Genomic DNA, 20,508 nt, shown 5'->3' on the forward strand with positions numbered 1-20,508 from the left:
GGGCCTGGGGAGATTCTCACAGATGATCCTGGAATAACCTTGACTGGATTCTGGGCTCACTCTAGCAATGTATAGCCACTGAAATCAATGTCATTACACTAGTGCATAGAGCGTGAGATCAGAATCAAATACACAAGCACATGAGACGCTTGCACCACACCTTCCAGAGAGAGGAGAAGCCTGGGGTTGTGGAAGTATCATCTCCCATGAGCCACAAGGAGCCGGGAGGCTGGCTATGGTTTCCTGCCCATGGGTTGTTAAGTTTTATCTTTCTCTATAAAAGCTTCCCAGTGCCATGAACCCATCCACTAGGATAGGTTTGAATAATATAGGTTCTGAATAGGCCCCTTTCATTTCATGTTTCATCTGCTGCCTTGGTTTTGTCTTTTAAACAGTTCATGCTGTAAATAGAATTTCCTTTAACTGCACAGTATTTGAGAGAGCCAACATTGTTTTTTCAAAAGTTTGTTATGTGTAAGGCAATGTGGTCCAGGCACTACACTTGGTGTCAGAAGGCGTTGGTTCTGTTCTCAGCTTTGACACTGACCTAGGGAAAATCACTTCACCTCTCTCTGCCTTTGTTTATCCTCCCACAGTTTGTCTGTCTTGACTGTTTAGTTTGTCATTTGCATAGTAGCTAGCACAGTAGTCCCCCATTCTCATTTTGGGCCTCTGCTGTACAATAAACAATAATGTTATGAACAGGGCTGCTCTGATCACATTAGCTAGGCATATAGCAGAAAGTTTGAAAGTCTGGCTCCTTCATCTTTGTGGTACAAAGTTTCATGGTGCCTGAGGAGCAACATTTTCAACCACAGCCCACATCCTGGAGCTTTATGTGATCTTTTAGATATCTTGGGCCCAGGCATGGAGCCCCTGCAAGTTATGGATTGAGACCTTAAACTTGACTTGATATTCCAGGGGAAGCCATTGTAGAGAGCAGAGGATGGGTGGGATATGTGATGTGGTCCATGTTGATAAGGAGACACGGTACAGTGTTCTGTATTGCTATAGTCCAGACTGGAGGTAAAAAGTAAACCAGATCATCATCTGCAAGGATGTGACAGAGACTCCTAGCTGAACAGGGTTGGTAGAAAGCATTACTCATGGACACTGCTACGTGAGAGCTTAATATCAGTGGGGAATCTAGTAGCAATCCTGAATTGACCAAGTGTGGCTGTGCACTAGCATCTTCAACCAAAGGAGGCTGCACCATGGCTGCAAACTCCTTCCTCTGCCCACCAGCATCACCTTTGTCTTATGTGGGTTCAGCTTCAGCCTATCTATGGTCCCATTCAAGTCAATGGGTATTTTGCCATTGATTTCAGTGGGAACAGAGTTAGGCCAATGCTGGACACTTTTGAAATCCCTCCCAGGGTGTTTAAAATGCTTTAGCCTTGTATACCAGTGAGAATTTTGGCATGTTAACCACTGTTTGGACAGAAAACTGTTGAAATCCCTCATTTATAGCCTTGACACATGTCCCTGCAACACTCTATGTATTGCCAAACATACCTCCACCACAACAGCACCTGGGCTTCCCAGCCCCAAACTGATAAGAAGAGACCCCGGGCTCCACAGCTTCTAAAGAGAAATCACCATTCTCTTTTCCATGGGAAGTAGAACTCCTGTCCTGATACTGCATGGTTGGATCCTCACAGAAGTAGAGAAAACTCTCCTTCCTCATTTTCCACCAAATGCATCCGATGAAGTGAGCTGTAGCTCACGAAAGCTTATGCTCAAATAAATTTGTTAGTCTCTAAGGTGCCACAAGTACTCCTTTTCTTTTTGCGAATACAGACTAACACGGCTGCTACTCTGAAACCTTCCTCATTCAGAAGCTCTGCAGTCAGATCTTGAGAAGAACCAGGCTGGTTGTGGTCCTGACCCAAAAGTGGCATTTCATCCAGTAAAGTGTGAACATCTGCACTATTGCTCTTTCAGCTGGTGCGGTCCCACTGGACTCACTCCCACTTTGTTTTTAAACCTGCCAGCTCTTCTTTGCACTTTATAAAGAAGCAGAAAAGGTCACAATTTCCATGTTTAAAAGTCCTCTGCAGGTCACCTCATACAGAATAATGCTGTACACAAGGAGATGTCAGCACCTCATTTTAGCAACTTAGTTCTGCTGGATTTTGCATTTGCATGGGGAAGGATTAGTTAGATCCCCAACGAGTGTCATTGCTTTGTCCCTCACGCCTTAAACATTAAGCTCTGCACCCTTATGCGTCCCTCCAGCCCCTGCTCAGTTTTGCTCTCCCACCTACTGGTGGACACTGTTTCTGCTCACTGTCACCACTGTGAAAAGTTTGCCTTGTCCTGGCTGGTCAGTTTCAGGGCAGTACATATTTCACTGGGTGGCATTTTCTGTTCCTGCATTGAATATTTACTGCACCTTAAAGCTGCAACTGCCTCGATAGTGAATCTAATTCCAGAAAATTCTTCTTCTGTGTGCAGCTGAGATGGTGGGAAGCACAGAAAGAAGAGCTAGTATGAAGAGCTGTCAGGATATATATCCCTCTGTTCACTCTCGTTTCACCTTTTACTTTGGAGTGGCACATCTGTCAAACTGAAATTGTACACCAAGACCCATGACAGTATGATTTCTATCTAGCAACTGTTCCTCATGGTAAGCAGGACAGGATAATTTGTCAGAGACAGTGGCAGTCAGCTGTCTGGAACCAAGAATTGCCCAGTATGGCCTGGCTGGTCTGGAGAGAATGTTAGCCCCCTTGGAGTTGCCTCACTGTTCAGTCGCTTTCTGTATTACAGACAGAGTAATTGCGTTATTGTCCTTCAGTGTTCCTGCATGTCTATCCAGCCCTGTGAGCAGGGATGCCGATTGAACCTGCCTATGTCCAAAGCTGTTGCTTCAGCTCCCATGAGACATCTCTGAACAGGGCCAGCTATGTCAGCACAGCCAGCATCCCTGGTGAACCCTGAGACTTCACCCTGCAACTGAGCCCCGGGCAGCCACACAACTGCCATCAGTGGCAGCAAATAAGACTTCTCCATGGAGCCAGATGTTCAGTGTAAGTAGGCTAGTGCCAGGGAGGAAAACAATACACCAAGCCCATTAATAGCTCAGTCACAGAATAAAGGTAGAGAGGCAGCATTGGCTAGGGGAGTGGTTCTCACTCAGACTTCGAGACCTAGCACACCACATCTGAAACTTAGTACTTGGCACCCTACCTTGGCACCTTCACTCAGCATAGGTGTAATAGATTCCTGTTCGGATACCATACTTTAGTAAGCCAGCTCACATACCGCGGGACTACCGCCTGCATGTCACAGTGTGAGAACTGCAAGTCTAGAGGATAGAGCCTGGGGCTAGGAGCCAGAAAAGGCTGAGCGCTGCTGACCCCTGGATGGCCTTGGGAAAATACCTTAACTTCTGACTCCTCTCTAAAGTAATAGTATTCCTTACGCCACCCGCTCCTAAACTGAATTTCGCATCCCTTGATAATCTGTATCTTATTCCCTGATAACCAGAAACTTCTATGCCTAAACTCTGTACTGTTTTCTTTTTACTTCAACATTATCTTAATAAAATTATTAAAAATGAAATGGGGAAAGGATGTGGTAATACAACATTATGGTTAAAAGTTTAACCTCCGAAAAACAGGGATTGCACAAGTAAAAGTTTGCGTAGTGAGCTTAAGTTACCCACGCTGCCCATGCTGTGTACACAGCTAATAACCTCACTTGTAACTAAAAATAATACAGATTGGGTGAGTTAATGTTATTATGAGAATCTTAACTTTTGTTTCCCTGTGTGGATGTATATGTAAGCTTAGTGTTGTGTGTATGCAATGTTGTGGGTTTATGTAAATACATTACCTTAATGTTACATGAATGTAGGGGTTATTTGGCTTTTAATTTCTTTGGGTTTTGTGAAGAAAAAACAGAAAGAAGCTGCCCTGGCAAGTTGTACCACTTTAATTATACTGGGGTAGGTGTGGCTGGACCCCATCCCCCAGTGTGGATGCACTTCTTTTGGTATCAAGATGCTTAGGCTGTGTCTAGACTTCAAATGCTACAGCAGCACCATTGCAGCGCTTCAGTGTAGACATGGGGTGGGCAAACTTTTTGGCCCAAGGGCCACATTGGGGTTGCAAAACTGTATGGAGGGCCACCTAGAGAAGGCTGTGCCTCCCCAAACAGGCTGGTCCCTGCCCCTGTCAACCCCCTCCCACTTCCTGCCCCCTGACTGCCTCCCTCAACCCCCCGACCCATCCAACCCCCCCCTGCTCCTCGTTCCCTGACCACCCCCTATCCAACCCCCCCGTCCCCTGACTGCCCCGACCACTATCCTCACTCCTGCCCCCTGGGACTCCCATGCCTATCCAACCCTCCCCGATCCCCATCCCCTGACTGCCCCCCCCAGAACCTCTGCCCCATCCAACCGCCCCCTGCTCCCCATCCCCTGATGGCCCCCAAACCTCTGCCCCATCCAACCGTCCCCTGCTCCCCATCCCCTGACTGCCCCCACGGACCTACTGCCCCTTATCTAACCTGCTCCCGTCCCCCTTACCATCTGCTCAAAGCAGCAGGACTGGCTTATTGGAAAGCCTGGGAGGTGGGCAGGTGCAAGCCATGACTGCAGGGGAAGGGGAACAGCAGAGGAGGGGCCAGGGGCTAGCCTCCCTGGCCAGGAGCTCAAGGGCTGGGCAGGATGGTCCCCAGATGTGGCCCGTGGGCCGTAGTTTGCCCACCTCTGGTGTAGACGCTTACACAGCAATTGGAGGGGTTCTCTGGTTGCTGTAGTTAATCTACCTCCCTGAGAGGTGATAGCTAGGTTGAGGGAAGAATTCTTCCACTGAACCAGTGCCGTTTACACCAGGGCTTAGGTTGTCTCAACGGCATCACTCAGGGTTTGAATTTCTCACACCTCTGACCGACCTAGCTATGCCAATATAACTTTTCAGTGCAGACCAGCCATTATACCAGTATAGCTTATTTCCATATGGGTGGGGGACTACGCTACATATGTGTAAGGGCTGGTCTGCACTAGAAAATTAGATCAACCCAGCTACATTGATCAGGGGTGTGAACAACCCCCCGGCCCGCTATCAGCTTATAGTGTCTACAGCATTTTACTTCTAGACAAGCACTAAAGTAACTGTATCCTGGTATAACAGTGTCTACGCTAAGGGTTGTAGCAGTATAACTACGTGGGTAGGAAATTACCCCCGAAACCACGTAACCAGCATAGGTAAATTGGTGTAATAACTGCATGTGGACCTGGGCTGAGTGTTCAGTGGTTCCAGGAAAGCTTTGAATTTCCCACATGGCGCTGAGCGGGGAGGTCAATTATGTAGTTCTTAGTGCACTGCGATGAATGGGGTGAGGGAGGACGCAGCCCTAAATCATTTCTGGGGAGCAGTGGGTGGCTGGGTGAGCTCGCCCCTGTGCTGTTATTATTTAACTGAAGGCATTTTTCTGACAAGTCTGGGGCTATGTCACGATGGAAACCATGCTGGCACCGCCCCCTTGGGTAGACACAGCGTGCGCTGCCAGACAGGGATTTCCGCTGGTCTGGGAGCACGCCTCCCCGAACGACACTCGCTGTGCTGTGAGAGTGCTGGGCAACAGCAGCAGTACCTGCACTCTGATCACTGCATCCCCAATGAAATCACCCTGAGCAAACCTGAGGGGCTGAGTTGTGTCTAGCTGACAGATTAGAATGGGCTGGGGCGAGTTAGAACATTAATTAGCCCATTAACTCAGGGAGTAGAAGACATGGGAAGGAAGTGGAAATGGGGAGAGAGAGCTTGAGCACATGGAGGCCAAGAGAGACTTCCTCCCTCTCCTTTCCGTGGTCTAAGGAGCTGAGGAATCCTATATATCATAGACAGCATGCTGCCCAACACTGTAAAGGCGATGGGGAATGCTGTAAGAGAACCACACATGGAGTTCACAAGCAGAGTCTCCAAGTGGTCTGTGTGGGACGAAGGCGCGCCCTTCCGTCAGATTAGCCATGTCCATGCTGGGGTGGTGTCAGCACAGTGGCGTCGCTAGGGGATCTGTTTTTTCACATCCCTCATTGACATAGATAAGCCAGTATAATCTTTAAGTGTAGACCAGGCCTAAGTTTACAGGGCATCAGCAGAGCATCTCAGAAAGTGACAGAGGAGGCCAACAGCACCAGAAAAAGACAGCAAGTGAGGCCTCAATCCTGCAAACGCTGAGTTGGATGGGCAGCCCAGTGCATACAGGTTTGCATCTTTGGGAGGATTATGCTGTGTGTGTGTGTGTTTCCATAAGAGAGAGACTCCCACCTGCAAACTCTCCCAGCAGCAGCTCCTGGACTGGGCCAGGCCTGGATACTGGGTATGGTGAGATTACAGGGGGGCAGTCCTTCAGCTCAGCCCCTTGCCCTTTTTTATGGTTGCAATCACGTTCAGGTGGGAACATTTTGGACTGTGGACGTGACCTTTCCAAAGCAAAGCAAACGCTCATAGGGATTGAGCTGACATACCAGAGGCATCTGCATGGCTTTATTAATACATCTCAGTGCAAGATGGAGAGATTTTTTTCCCCTGAACTGGAGGCTACAAGAGAAGCAGGAAATAGAACAGAATAGAGATGAAGAACAAAAGAGCAAGGGAACTGGAAGAAACTCCAAATGACAACAGCAAATGCTTCAGACAACTTCTTGCCAGGAAGCTATATGGTCTGAGTCTCCGAGAGATAGTATCAATTTACCGCTTGGACAGTACAGCTAAAAGGACACTGTCAAGGTTAGTTAAAAGAAAAGGAGTACTTGTGGCACCTTAGAGACTAACAAATTTATTAGAGCATAAGCTTTCGTGAGCTACAGCTCACTTCATCGAAGTTAGAAAGCACTTGCATTGCCAATGTACCCCCGGCAGGTTTCCTCCTCTGACGCCTGCTATATCAGAAAGTGTGTGAGATGAGGACTTTCAGTGGGACTGTCAGTAAGAGAGCAGCTCTCACCACTCATGGGGACATGCTGTATTTTATCTGAGAAGCAGCTCAGAATGTAGTATGCGGCTTCTGGTTTATTCTGCACGTGGCTTATGTTGGAGTTAAGTCAATTCTACTGACAAGAAGCAAGGGCTTGTCTGTATGGGGAAATTGATCAACATAGCTGTTCTGGAATAACTCGTCTGCAATAGATATTCCAGAATAGTTCCCTGTGTGGACCCTTTGTTCTGTGATAAAGTCCCCAGGATTCTGGAATAATTACTCCTTTGTTGAGTATCACTTTTATTCTAGAATAGTGTGTCCACAAAGGAGACATTCCAGAATAGCTAAACTATACCAGAGTAGTTATTCCCATGTAGACAAGGCCCAAGTAACCTTCCCCTCTGCTGTGTATTTGACGCTCCTATATACCATGGTGACAATTCACTAAGGGGCAAAAACAGGCAGAAAAAGAAAAGAGACGCAAAGAAAACAAACTAGGCAGGAGCAATTGACTGAGCTGTGGGCCCAGCTGTGCCCTTTGTCATTCCCTCACCCCCGACTCCATCGCTTCAGCTCATTCTTCTTCCTGTGGGTCTCAGGCTGGCAGCAACACCCCTACCTCAGAGAGGCATGGCAGAGTGAGAGTCCCCTTTGGTCTCCACACTCACTGGTCTCTGTGTTCTCTTCAGTAACAATGATACATCCCAAATGGTCCAGGTGAATAGCTTCAGTGTAGCTCATTCAGCTCACCTGGCTACCATGTTTCATAGCCACAGCTGCTGTAGAGAAGAATTCTGCAACATCATTAAGCTCACAAGCCTGGTAGATAAAGACTCAGAGACAGACCATCCCAGAGAGCAGAAATAAATGTGGGTGCCAAAGGAAAGACCGAGTCGGAGAGAAGCAATTCTGCATATTGTATGTTCACTTGCTACAAAACGTCCTGGTCCAGCATGGGAGATGGCAAAGAGTAATGCTGCTGGTCAGATGAAGATACTTGTAAAACGAGCACAATGCTGTGTAAACTGGCTAGTGTGTGTGTGTGTGTGTGTGTGTGTGTGGTGTGTGTGTGTGTGTGTGTGTGTGTGTGTGTGTGTGTGTGTGTGTGTGTGCATACGTGCACTCAAGTGCACAACAGTTCCCTCTACTGGATGGAATCAGCATTGCTCAGCTGCACCCTTGTCTTCCCTCCACAGTTAACTCAGGCTTTGCCCTTAACCCAGCTCTTGTCCAGACACAAACCTTCTGCCCCAAGTGTGGTGGTGCTTCACACGCAGGCTGCCTGGCTCGTCTGGAGCTACAGGCTAAAACACGAGTGCTGTTCACACTCAGGCCAGTAACCCACCCACTTTACACGGAGGATGCAGACTGGAGTGCTGATAGTCCTCAGATGCCTTCCCACAGTTCACTCCACCATCCGCCTAGATGGGTAGACAAGTTATCCCACAATTCCCTAGAAAGAATCAGAGCAGCTCAGCTTACCACAGCACAAAGACCTGTGGGATATGCTCCCAGCAGTCCTAGCAACTCTCAGAGTGAGTGCAGCACCTGTGGATGCCGTCAAATGGACACTCAAGTCTGACTTTTGTAGTGTGGCCACTCAGACCCTGGCTCAGTTAACAGACATATCCTGTGAGTCATAGGCCCTATACTGTTACAGATAAAGAAGGGTTGCCTACGTTGAGTGGCAGGGACCTGTGCTTTTGAAACAGGAGGGTCAGAGCTTGACAAAGTTTAAGGTCAGAAGGGACCATTAATTCATGTATCCTGACTTCCTATATATCACCTTGATGGATCAGTCCTTCAGCCCTCGTATAAATTGCGCCAATCACAATGTCTTCCATTCTTCTCGTATCCTGGCCTTCCTTCTCCATGTGCAGCCATGTCTTTTCACAATAAAAACTTCCCATCTCTTTGGAACTCGGACGAGTGGTTGTTTCAGTTCCCGTGGATACCACTCGGCGACAGCTGCTGTCCATCAGTTGTCAGTGAGCCTCGCTATATGCCTGGCCCATCGCATTTTACTCTACTGCTTTCAACAATGACATCCTGCACTCCACTCTGCTGTCTGATCCCTTCATTGGGGACTCGACAGCAGATTTAAATTCCCAGAATTCTTCTTTCCATTGCCCTCTCCATGACAGAGAGTTGCTGCTCCTCTGTCTTCGTCAGCGCCCGTGCGTCGCTGCCATACAACATTGCTGGCAGTGCTGCTGAGTTGAAGAGGCTGGCACATGTTGCCGTGTTGATTTTTCCTTGGAGGACATCCCTGATAGAACTGAATGTGTACCAACCTGCTTGCTTTCTTTGCGAGAGTTCACCTTCCTGATCGTGGCACATGTTAATTTCTTGGCCCAAATAGACATTTTGCTCAACTTCTTCTGTTTGTTCTCCCTTGATTGTTATTTGGGCTTTTGGCAAGGTATCAGACCACATACATTTCCTTTTGGAGCAGTTAATTTTAAGGTCATTAATTTTCACCCAGTTACCCCACATAGAACCCAAAGACTTTAGTTGCACTAAAGTAGGTAAGTCCTCAGGAGATTCTGTGCCACAGGCAGAGAACAACCTTCCCCAACAACATCCAAGAATATTGAAGGAATTGGCACCTGAAAGTGCAAGCTCATTAGCAAGATTTTTTTAATGAATCTGTAAACTCAGGAGTTGTACCGAATGATTGGAGAATTGCTAATATAGTTCCTATTTTTAAGAAAGGAAAAAAAAGTGATCTGGGTAACTACAGGCCAGTTAGTTTGACATCTGTAGTATGCAAGGCCTTGGAAAAAGTTTTGAAGGAGAACTTAGTTAAGGACATTGAAGTCAATGGTAAATGGGACAAAATACAACATGGTTTTACAAAAGGTAGATCATGCCAAACCAACCTAATCTCCTTCTTTGAGAAAGTAACAGATTTTTTAGACAAAGGAAACGCAGTGGATCTAATTTACCTAGATTTCAGTAAGGCATTTGATACTATGCCACATGGGAAATTATTAGTTAAATTGGAAAAGATGGGGATCAATATGAACATCAAAAGGTGGATAAGGAATTGGTTAAAGGGGAGACTGCAACAGGTCCTACTGAAAGGCGAACTGTCAGGCTGGAGGGAGGTTACCAGTGGAGTTCCTCAGTGATCAGTTTTGGGACCAATCTTATTTAATTTTTTTATTACTGACCTTGGCACAAAAAGTGGGAGTGTGCTAATAAAGTTTGCAGATGCTACAAAGCTGGGAGGTATTGCCAATTCAGAGAAGGATCGGGATATTATACAGGAAGATCTGGATGACCTTGCAAACTGGAGTAATAGTAATAGGATGAAATTTAATAGTGAGAAGTGTAAGGTTATGCATTTAGGGATTAATACAAGAATTTTAGTTATAAACTGGGGACGCATCAATTAGAAGTAATGGAAGAGGAGAAGGACCTTGGAGTATTGGTTGATCATAGGATGACTATGAGCTGCCAATGTGATATGGCTGTGAAAAAAGCTAATGCGGTTTTGGGATGCATCAGGAGAGGCATTTCCAATAGGGATACGGAGGTTTTAATACCATTATACAAGGCACTGGTGAGACCTCACCTAGAATACTGTGTGCAGTTCTGGTCTCCCATGTTTAAAAAGGATGAATTCAAACTGGAGCAGGTACAGAGAAGGGCTACTAGGATGATTCGAGGAATGGAAAACTTGTCTTATGAAAGGAGACTTAAGGAGCTTGGCTTGTTTAGCCTAACTAAAAGAAGGTTGAGGGGAGATATGATTGCTCTTTATAAATATATCAGAGGGATAATACAGGAGAGGGAGAGGAATTATTTAAGCTCAGCACCAATGTGGATACAAGAACAAATGGGTATAAACTGGCCACCAGGAAGTTTAGACTTGAAATCAGACGAAGGTTTCCAACCATCGGAGGAGTGAAGTTTGGAATAGCCTTCCAAGGGAAGCAGTGGGGGCAAAAGATCTATCTGGCTTTAAAATTCTACTTGATAAGTTTATGGAGGAGATGGTATGATGGGATAATGTGATTTTGGTAATTATTTGATCTTTAAATATTCAGGTAAATAGGCCTAATCCCCTGAGATGAGATAATAGATGGATGGATTCTGAGTTACCCAGGAAAGAATTTTCTGTATTATCTGGTGAATCTTGCCCATATGCTCAGGATTTAGCTGATCGCCATATTTGGGGTCGGGAAGGAATTTTCCTCCAGGGCAGATTGGAAGAGGCCCTGGAGGTTTTTTCGCCTTCCTCTGTAGCGGTGGGGCATGGGTCACTTGAGGGACGATTCTCTGCTCCTTGAAGTCTTAAACCATGATTTGAGGACTTTAATAGCTCAGACATAGGTGAGGTTTTTCGTAGGAGTGGATGAGATTCTGTGGCCTGCGTTGTGCAGGAGGTCGGACTAGATGATCAGAATGGTCCCTTCTGACTTTAGTATCTATGAATCTATGAACAAGAGAGACTGAGGGCTGCCACTGCCTGAGGCCCCTGCAATTGCAGGGCACTGATTAGGTAGGATATACCCAGATGATCCCAGCAATTGTCTGCTGACAACTTCTTGTCCCAAATGTGTGGCTCAATACCATTCAAGACAAACCAGCCAGCCATCTAGAAAGAGGATTCTCTTCACCACCTCAGTGCACTGCTCCAGCCAGCTGGGGAGTCCTGGCTCCAGCCGAGAGCCAACCCTGGAAGATTCAGAGGAAATGTTAACACCTCACAGGATTAAAGGCCTTTTCATTCCTGCTGGCAGGTATTTCACTCCTTTTTTTGAAAACATAACTGCTCTACACCTATGCCGCTCTGAGATTCATAAATACTAAGGTCAGAAGGGACCATTCTGATCATCTAGTCCGACCTCCTGCACAGCGCAGGCCACAGAATCTCACCCACCCACTCCTATGAAAAACCTCACCCATGTCTGAGCTATTGAAGTCCTTAAATCATGGTTCAAAGACTTCAAGGAGCAGAGAAGCCTCCCTCAAGTCAACCATGCCCCATGCTACAGAGGAAGGCGAAAAACCTCCAGGGCCTCTCCAATCTGCCCTGGAGGAAAATTCCTTCCCGACCCCAAATATGGCAGTCAGCTAAACCCTGAGCATATGGGCAAGATTCACCAGCCAGATACCCAGGAAAGAATTTTCTATAGTAACTCAGATCCCATCCATCTAATATCCCATCTCAGGGGATTTGGCCTATTTACCCTGAATATTTAAAGATCAATTACTTACCAAAATCCCATTATCCCATCATACCATCTCCTCCATAAACTTATCGAGTAGAATCTTAAAGCCAGATAGATCTTTTGCCCCCACTGCTTCCCTTGGAAGGCTATTCCAAAACTTCACTCCTCTGATGGTTAAAAACCTTCGTCTGATTTCAAGTCTAAACTTCCTGGTGGCCAGTTTATACCCATTTGTTCTTGTGTCCACATTGGTGCTGAACTGAAATAATTCCTCTCCCTCTCCTGTATTTATCCCTCTGATATATTTATAGAGAGCAATCATATCTCCCCTCAACCTTCTTTTAGTTAGGCTAAACAAGCCAAGCTCCTTAAGTCTCCTTTCATAAGACAAGTTTTCCATTCCTCGGATCATCCTAGTAGCCCTTCTCTGTACCTGCTCCAGTTTGAATTCATCCTTTTTAAACATGGGAGACCAGAACTGCACACAGTATTCTAGGTGAGGTCTCACCAGTGCCTTGTATAACGGTACTAAAACCTCCTTATCCCTACTGGAAATGCCTCTCCTGATGCATCCCAAAACCGCATTAGCTTTTTCACAGCCATATCACATTGGCAGCTCATAGTCATCCTATGATCAACCAATACTCCAAGGTCCTTCTCCTCTTCCGTTACTTCTAATTGATGCGTCCCCAACTTATAGCTAAAATTCTTGTTATTAATCCCTAAATGCATAACCTTACACTTCTCACTATTAAATTTCATCCTATTACTATTACTCCAGTTTGCAAGGTAATCCAGATCCTCCTGTATAATATCCCGATCCTTCTCCGAATTGGCAATACCTCCCAGCTTTGTATCATCTGCAAACTTTATTAGCACACTCCCACTTTTTGTGCCAAGGTCAGTAACAAAAAGATTAAATAAGATTGGTCCCAAAACCGATCCCTGAGGAACTCCACTGGTAACCTCCCTCCAACCTGACAGTTCGCCTTTCAGTAGGACCCGTTGCAGTCTCCCCTTTAACCAATTCCTTATCCACCTTTTGATGTTCATATTGATCCCCATCTTCTCCAATTTAACTAATAATTCCCCATGTGGCACGGTATCAAATGCCTTACTGAAATCTAGGTAAATTAGATCCACTGCATTTCCTTATCTAAAAAATCTGTTACTTTTTCAAAAAAGGAGATTAGGTTGGTTTGGCACGATCTACCTTTTGTAAAACCATGTTGTATTTTGTCCCATTTACCATTGACTTCAATGTCCTTAACTAATTTCTCCTTCAAAATTTTTTCCAGGACCTTGCATACTACAGATGTCAAACTAACTGGCCTGTAGAGATACATCATATATGACCCTGCTTTCCTTTCCTTCCCGTTTAAACAGCTCATCTCAGCTCTTTACCCAACCCAGCCATGTTTCACCTTTGCTAGCCTAATTTCACACAGAGTTTCCAGTCTCATAAGAAATAATAGACTAAACGAAAGTGAGAGAGCTAACAGCAGAAGTATGATAAAGGAACTCAGACACTTCAGAACTTGGGGGTGACCTTACTGCCACATTGTCTCATCCTGGGCTTTGCCACTGTCAGTCGGAAGACCAATGAACTTGGCTCTGGTTCATGAGTCAACAAAAATGGTAATAAATATCAGGGACTGGCAATTTATCTCTCTGCACAGGAAAAACAATATGTTCATAATTATTTAACATCCAGATGCACTGGTAAAGGAGTCACACATATACCTATAATCTGGGAGGCAAATTACCAGTTTGATAGAACATATTAAACATGAGCCAAACAAAGAACAATCTTTTCCCTGGATTGGGACAATTAACCTTATAAAAATGCACTCGCTTCCCAGAACTGATTGTTTGTCACTAGCTGTTCTGATAGCTGTTTCTATTCAGATGGAGATTTTTAGTAAAAGTCGTGGACAGGTCACAGGCAATGAACAAAAATTCACCAAAGCCGTGACCTGTCCCTGACTTAGCTGACAAAATGGAGAGGGAGGAGGGTCCAGCCCCTTGCCCAGTGGCTGGGAGCTGGGAGGGACCCCTGACTGAGGGGCTAGGAGCTGGGGAGGGATCCCCTGCTGCCCCGCAGAACTGGGGGGATCCCCCTTGCTCTGAAGGGCTGGGAGCTGGGGTGGGGGTGCCACTGCCTGTGGCTGCTGGGTGTCCCCCACTGCTCAAGTGGCTGGGCTGCTGTGAGAGGGCCCCTCTGCTGCCAGCAGTGGCTGGGCTGCTGCAGGGCCCCAAGATTACTGAGGTCGTGGAAAGTTATGGAATCCATGACTTCCATGACCTCCGTGACATACTCGTAGCCTTAATCATGAGCACCTGGAGTCAACCCGCCGCTGAGCTGAATGAGGGCTGATCACTCCCCTCAGCTCTAGTGTGTCTGTCTGCAGATGCAAGACAAAAGCAGCACATCAGTTCAGGTTTGTTTGGGAACTTTCCTTCACAAATGTATGGTCTAGAAGCGCCATTTTTAAAAGTGAAAGCTTACACAGTGCAGGAAGAGCTGGGTGAAAAGTGAAGTGCTGGCGTGGGGTCTCCCATCTGAAGGCAAAACTGATCAAACCAAATATGTAAAACAGAAAAACCAACAGGCTTTCAGTGAGGGCCACCCTGCTGATGGAGTCCCCATTTCTGGGCCTAAACCAATAACCTCTCTGTGGAAAGGATTCCATTTCACCTTCTGCAGGGTCTTGTTATTCAAACAATAGATTTTCCTCTCCAGTGAAGCAGGGTCAATAAGGTTCCTATGGGATTGGATTAATTAACAGGGCGTGGTAACAGAAAGCAAGTTATTCTCGTGGAAAGCATTGTGCAAGTATCTGTACATACACCGTTGCCTGCCAGCCTGCACTGCGTGACTGGAGCATGATTTGGGTGTCTGGGAGTGTGAAGGGGTGCCCACCCCAGCCAAGGCCTCAAAAGGTAAAATAGGCCAATTATCCTTTAGCTGCACCTGGCGGGGAGCCAAGGCCTGGTAAGCCCAATGGATGATGATGCCCAGCTGGGGGAGAACCCAAGCAAGGCTTATAAAACCAGGATGTGAGCTGGAGGGCTGCAGTTACTCCCTAGAATGAGGAGGGGGAATTGACTACGTACACAGAGGAGTTCTAGGGGGACAGTAAGCCCCGGGGTCCTATCTTGGACTACAGACTGGCAAGTACCCAAAAGTGGATAGGAAAGAGTCCAGGGAAACACCAAAACAGGGTCGGAGTTTGAGCAGACTGTGGTTGTTGGGCATAGGGTCCCCTGGGCAGGAACGTGAAGTAGTTGGCGGGCCTGGATTCCCCTGCCAGCCACTGGGAAAGTGGCACAGACTGGGCAGTGGATTGGAAGACTGAGACGGCAGATAGATCATTTGGCCAGTGGGCCTTGGCTACCCAAAGAGGGCAGAGCACATTGACCTGGCCGGAGGATTACATGGATTACAAAGGGAGCAGGAAGGTAAGAGAGTGAGCAAAATTAGGTCCCTTCTACACTAGGTAAAGGAATCGGGATGGGGAATAACATGGTAGCACAGAAAGTAAAGGGATGTCTCAACCTTGCAGCGTGGATCAGACTGAACTGGCTTAAACTATCATGTTGCAGCTTTGGACTCTGAGGACTGAGAAGCACCCCAGTCTGTCCCAGTAGCTTTTGGCTTCTCGCAGGCATTCGGTGTAGGCAATATCCAAGTAAGATCACCTGTGCACACCTGGAGCATTCAGTGCATGGACCCTGGATGGGCAGCTGCTGCTGCACTTCAACAGAAAAAATTGGAGTCTCTTGCCCGCTGTTGGTGAACTTCTGACATTGCAGGAACATACCCGCCCCTCACACTGACAGCATGTGCTGTACAGACCCTTCCATCACCATCTCCAAGGTTTTAGCCAACCCCCATCACAGCCAGCTCTATTGCCAGGATCTGTGCCCTGCCACACGTGCAGGCATTCAGCATAGCAAGCTCCAGGGCACCCCGCTCAGGAGCTCACCCAGGGGCTGCTTCACATTTATCTTCCCTAAATTATAGTCATAGTGATTTATTTTTACAAATGGCCCAGCTTGTGTGGTGCTCTCCAGAATGGACAGACGGATGGCCTGGGCCTTCTGCCCCGAAGCCAGAATTTTCAAAAGAGCACCGCACCCATGTGTGGAGAGCTCAGCACATTGAAAGGTGAGGTGGGAGCTGAGCTCATCTGAAAATCTGGCCATGCTTGTGGGTGCTGAGCCTTTGAAATCTGGCCCCATTTTATATCCACAATCACAGGGGCTGGAACTTGGGGTGCAGGGGGTGCTGCTGCACCCCCTGGCTTATAGTCATTTCCATCATATCCAGGGTTTTACAGTTTGGTTCACTGGCTCTCGCACCCGCATTATACAAATTGTTTCAGCCCTCCCGTATGCAATATATAAATGTGAAACCTTCTGTGAATGTAGCATTAAGGATGCACACTTGAAAGGAGGAAAACAAAGTGTGAATGTGAAACCTTAACTCTGCCCCTGTAACAACCAGACAGTATTGCTAACTCTTGCTGGCTTATGATGAGATTCACAATATTTAGTATTTTCTTTACAGCTCCTGGAGTCAGGTGGTTACATAAAACTTTTGGCGTTCATTAAAAATAAAGTATGTTTCTACCTTTGTGGTTATGGAGAAAATGACACCCTGTATGGCTCAAAAACCAGGCGACAAAGACTCAAACTTTATTATTTTTTAAGATCTTGTGATTTTTTTTAGCCAATTTCATGGTTTTGGGGGGGCTTGACGCTTAATGTTTGAGCCCTTGGGCTTGGCCATGCTGTGTCAATCAGCCTTACCCACACCTTTCCTGACTGAGGCGTGTTAACTGAGCAGCCTTAGTGTTGCATTCCCAGGAGAGCTCCTTTATTTAACTCTCCTAAAGGGGTAAAAAAACCAAAGTCTATTTCTCTAGCAGGCAAAGCCCAGGCGCAGGGGTAAGCTGTATGTATGGTGCCTGCCCAGGCTGAAGGGTGAGCACTGCCTGGGAGTACTGCCAGCTAGCTGGATGTTTCCACACCCGTATGTATACTTACCCTGTAAAGGTGCAGTCTGAAACATCCTTCAGGGACATTTAGAGACTCCAACCATCTATCCAACCCTCACAGCTCCTTGCTGCCCCCTCCTCCCATTTTGGGGGGGATTTTCCCCACCCACACTTAGACATAGGGAGAAACCGTAAATACCAAATATATTCAGGGGTAAGTTGACAAGCTGCCCCCTAACTTATATCTGCAAATTCTTACACTAAATTAGTTGTCATCTCAGCAGAGTATATACAGGTATTTCTGGGAGCACTGGATCATCACTACAGTGGAAGGGGAGCTGTAGGAGCAGTCCCACCTGAGAAAACCCATTCCCCAGGCAGGGGAAGAGGAGCAGCCATCTTTTAACACAGCATAGTGAGTTCATAAGTCTCATGCTCCCTGGGCTTTGCTGATCCACTCCTGCAGCTTTTGTACATTTCACTGACACAGGTTGTGCACCGGGGGGCAGGATCTGTCCCCACAAAAGAAGCACAAACCCTGACTAGTAACTGCTCAGCTCATGAAACCCAAATCAAAAGATCCCTCCCTGAGAAATGAAACAGCACTGGCAGTGTCCCCTTCCAGAGGCTAATCCACCCATTGGAGGAGTTCCCGGTCTGTTCAGGGACAGTTCCCAAATGAGAAAGGGGCAAATGTGTTGCATATAATCTTCAGTACGAAGGGGTCAACCAGCTCTATTCAAGGCTCTAGACCAAACCATAGGAAGTCAGCTGCCAGCACATTGGGAAAAACAGAGCAACCCCCGCCTGCCTGTGACGCTTGTACCGTGGGGGAATACCCTGCACCCCCATGTTCATCCTTATAATATGATTGTGTGGTGTCCAATGCAAAGTTGTCATGCCGGGTGTCTTCGGAAGGCTCATGATGCACTGAGCATTGTTGTTATAGTAATGTTATAGGTTGTAATTTCATGTATATAGTTATGAGGTTGAAAAATGTGGCTTAAAACAAGCCCAGGCAAAACTCTCCAGGAACAAAAGGGCAGTTCACACCTCATCAGGGCATGTATGGGACAGACCCAGCCCAGCCTCACAGGAACAAAGGATGCTGACCTAGGCAGCAACAAAGGATCTGTTGGACTCTTGAGTGAGTCACCCCTCTTCCTTTGGTCAGTTTAGGACTATGATGAGGTAATGCTCACCTGACCCTGAAGTGGGGGAAGCAAAGCCAAGAGGGAAGACAGAACATGATAAAGGGGAGAGATGTTTGCCATGCTCTTCCTCTCTCTTCCACCTCTATCTACAGCCACTGCCACCAAGCAACTGAAGGAGAGAGCCTGGCTGAAGAGCAACCAGCCAGCCTGTGGTGAGAAGCATCTAAGTTTGTAAGGGCACTGAAAGTGTTAAGATGAGCTTACAATACATTTGCTTTATTGCATTTGACCAAATCTGCTTTGTTGTGCTTTGACTTATAATCACTTAAAATCTACCTTTGTAGTTAATAAATTTGTGTGTTTATTCTACCTGAAGCAGTGCATTTGGTTTGAAGCATGTCAAAGACTCCCCTTGGGATAACAAGCCTGGTACATATCCATTTCTTTGTTAAATTGACAAACTCATATAAGTTTGCAGCATCCAGTGGGCATAACTGGACACTGCAAGATGGAGGTTTCTAGGGTTGTGTCTGGGACCGGAGATATTGGCTAGTATCATTCTGTTGCACAATCCAAGCAGCAGCTGTCCAAAAGTGCTCCCTTGCTAGAGGCTGTGCGTGAACAACCTAGGAGGGAGGCTCTTACAGTGGATCAGGGTAAGGCTGGCTCCCAGAGTCGAGGATTTGAGTGACCTAGCAGATCACCAGTCCAGATAACACCAGGGGAACATCACCCCCCAACCCAAGCTGGTTTGCTAAATAGCCTGAGCAGAAATGTTCCCCAGTAGAACCCTCACTGTAGCAATCAATTCAAAACCCAGGCAAACCCTCCCAACTACACAGTCAGTGAGCACAAGCTAGACTGAGAGCAAGAACCACTGTGCAAACCATGTGTCAGAGGAGATCCTGCACTGTAAGGCATTTTCAGCCTTTGTTCAAACCACGTTCTCCAAATATCAGAAATGACAAGAAATCTCCCATAAGCAGCCTGGGAAAAATGAGTCGGAAAGAAACTAAAGAGACAGGGGAAGCAACCTGCCAGATAATCCCTGATGATAAATGGTCACAGTAAAAGTCAGCTTCTACCCCATGTGAAGCACCCTCCTAGACAGCTACTCGACTGACTATTTACTGTTAGCAGCAACAGTATCTCAGCTATGGCAGTTCAGTTCCTGAGCAGGCTTGGTGTGGAGATGAGGAGTGTGTAGGGAGGAAGAGCCAGACAGGCTGAGGGTGAAGGGGACAAGGTGCTCTGGTGGTAGGACACTGCCGGGCTCTGGAGACCCACATTCAACGACTCGACTGCAGACTTCCTTTGTAGGTTGGGCCAAGTCATTGTCCATCCTGCACCTGGGTTTTGTGGTCTGTAAAGTGGTGACGATACTTCCCAGGGTGCTGTGAGGGACAAATCCATGAACGGGTGTCAGGTGCTTGCGTCACACAGGCCATGGATGGACCCAGACAGACAGAGGGTCAGTGAAGGTTGTTGTGTCCAAAATAAAGCAGCAGGTAGTGCTTTGTGTCCTACTCAGCAGCACTTTTGGTTCCAGAGCCCTGCAATAGCAGGGGAGCATTGGGGGACTCACTGCCACTGCGGTTGTGACTTCCCTGCACAGGTAGCCCAGGTACTGCAGATCAGATCGGAGCTGGCAAACACTGAGCTTGCCCTACACAAATTACCATGTCCTCACTGGTGCTACTCTCACCTTCCTCTCTCATTAGGGCTTCTAGGGCAGCAGCTCCCTGGTTCTTTGCGTTGCTGTAAGCTGAGCCGCTCTGGAAGTATTTCCCAGTGATTGTGGGAGAACTCCTGGGTACCTGGGGAGACTCGTGGGAAGGCGTTGGAAGACTACCAGCACTTGAGTGATTTAGCCTGTGTCCTCATGGCACAGAGGATAGGTTTCCTGCCCACGTGAAAGCATCACCATGGTCCAGCCTGTATCCCCAGCCAGGCAGCTAGTTGCAGTGTAACACACCACCAAACACTGGTGCACGAGCTTGTGTGTGGCCAGGAAGCAGGCGAGGGGCAACAGCTGAGAATGAGCCGAGTAACAGCAGTGGAGACATCCCCTAAGAGCCAGGAGTTCTCACTCCCCTAAAATTCCACACAAAACAGCCCTGTAGTGTTGCTAACCCAAGCATTCAAAAGTCATGAGACTGGCTTAAAGAGAATACATTTGAGGTCTTTTTATTTGCCTGCTGGATTCTGAGCCTTTTAGCAAAAAGAAAAGGAGTA

The sequence above is a fragment of the Dermochelys coriacea genome, chromosome 13, assembly GCF_009764565.3.
Source record: "Dermochelys coriacea isolate rDerCor1 chromosome 13, rDerCor1.pri.v4, whole genome shotgun sequence".
NCBI lineage: Eukaryota > Metazoa > Chordata > Testudines > Dermochelyidae > Dermochelys > Dermochelys coriacea.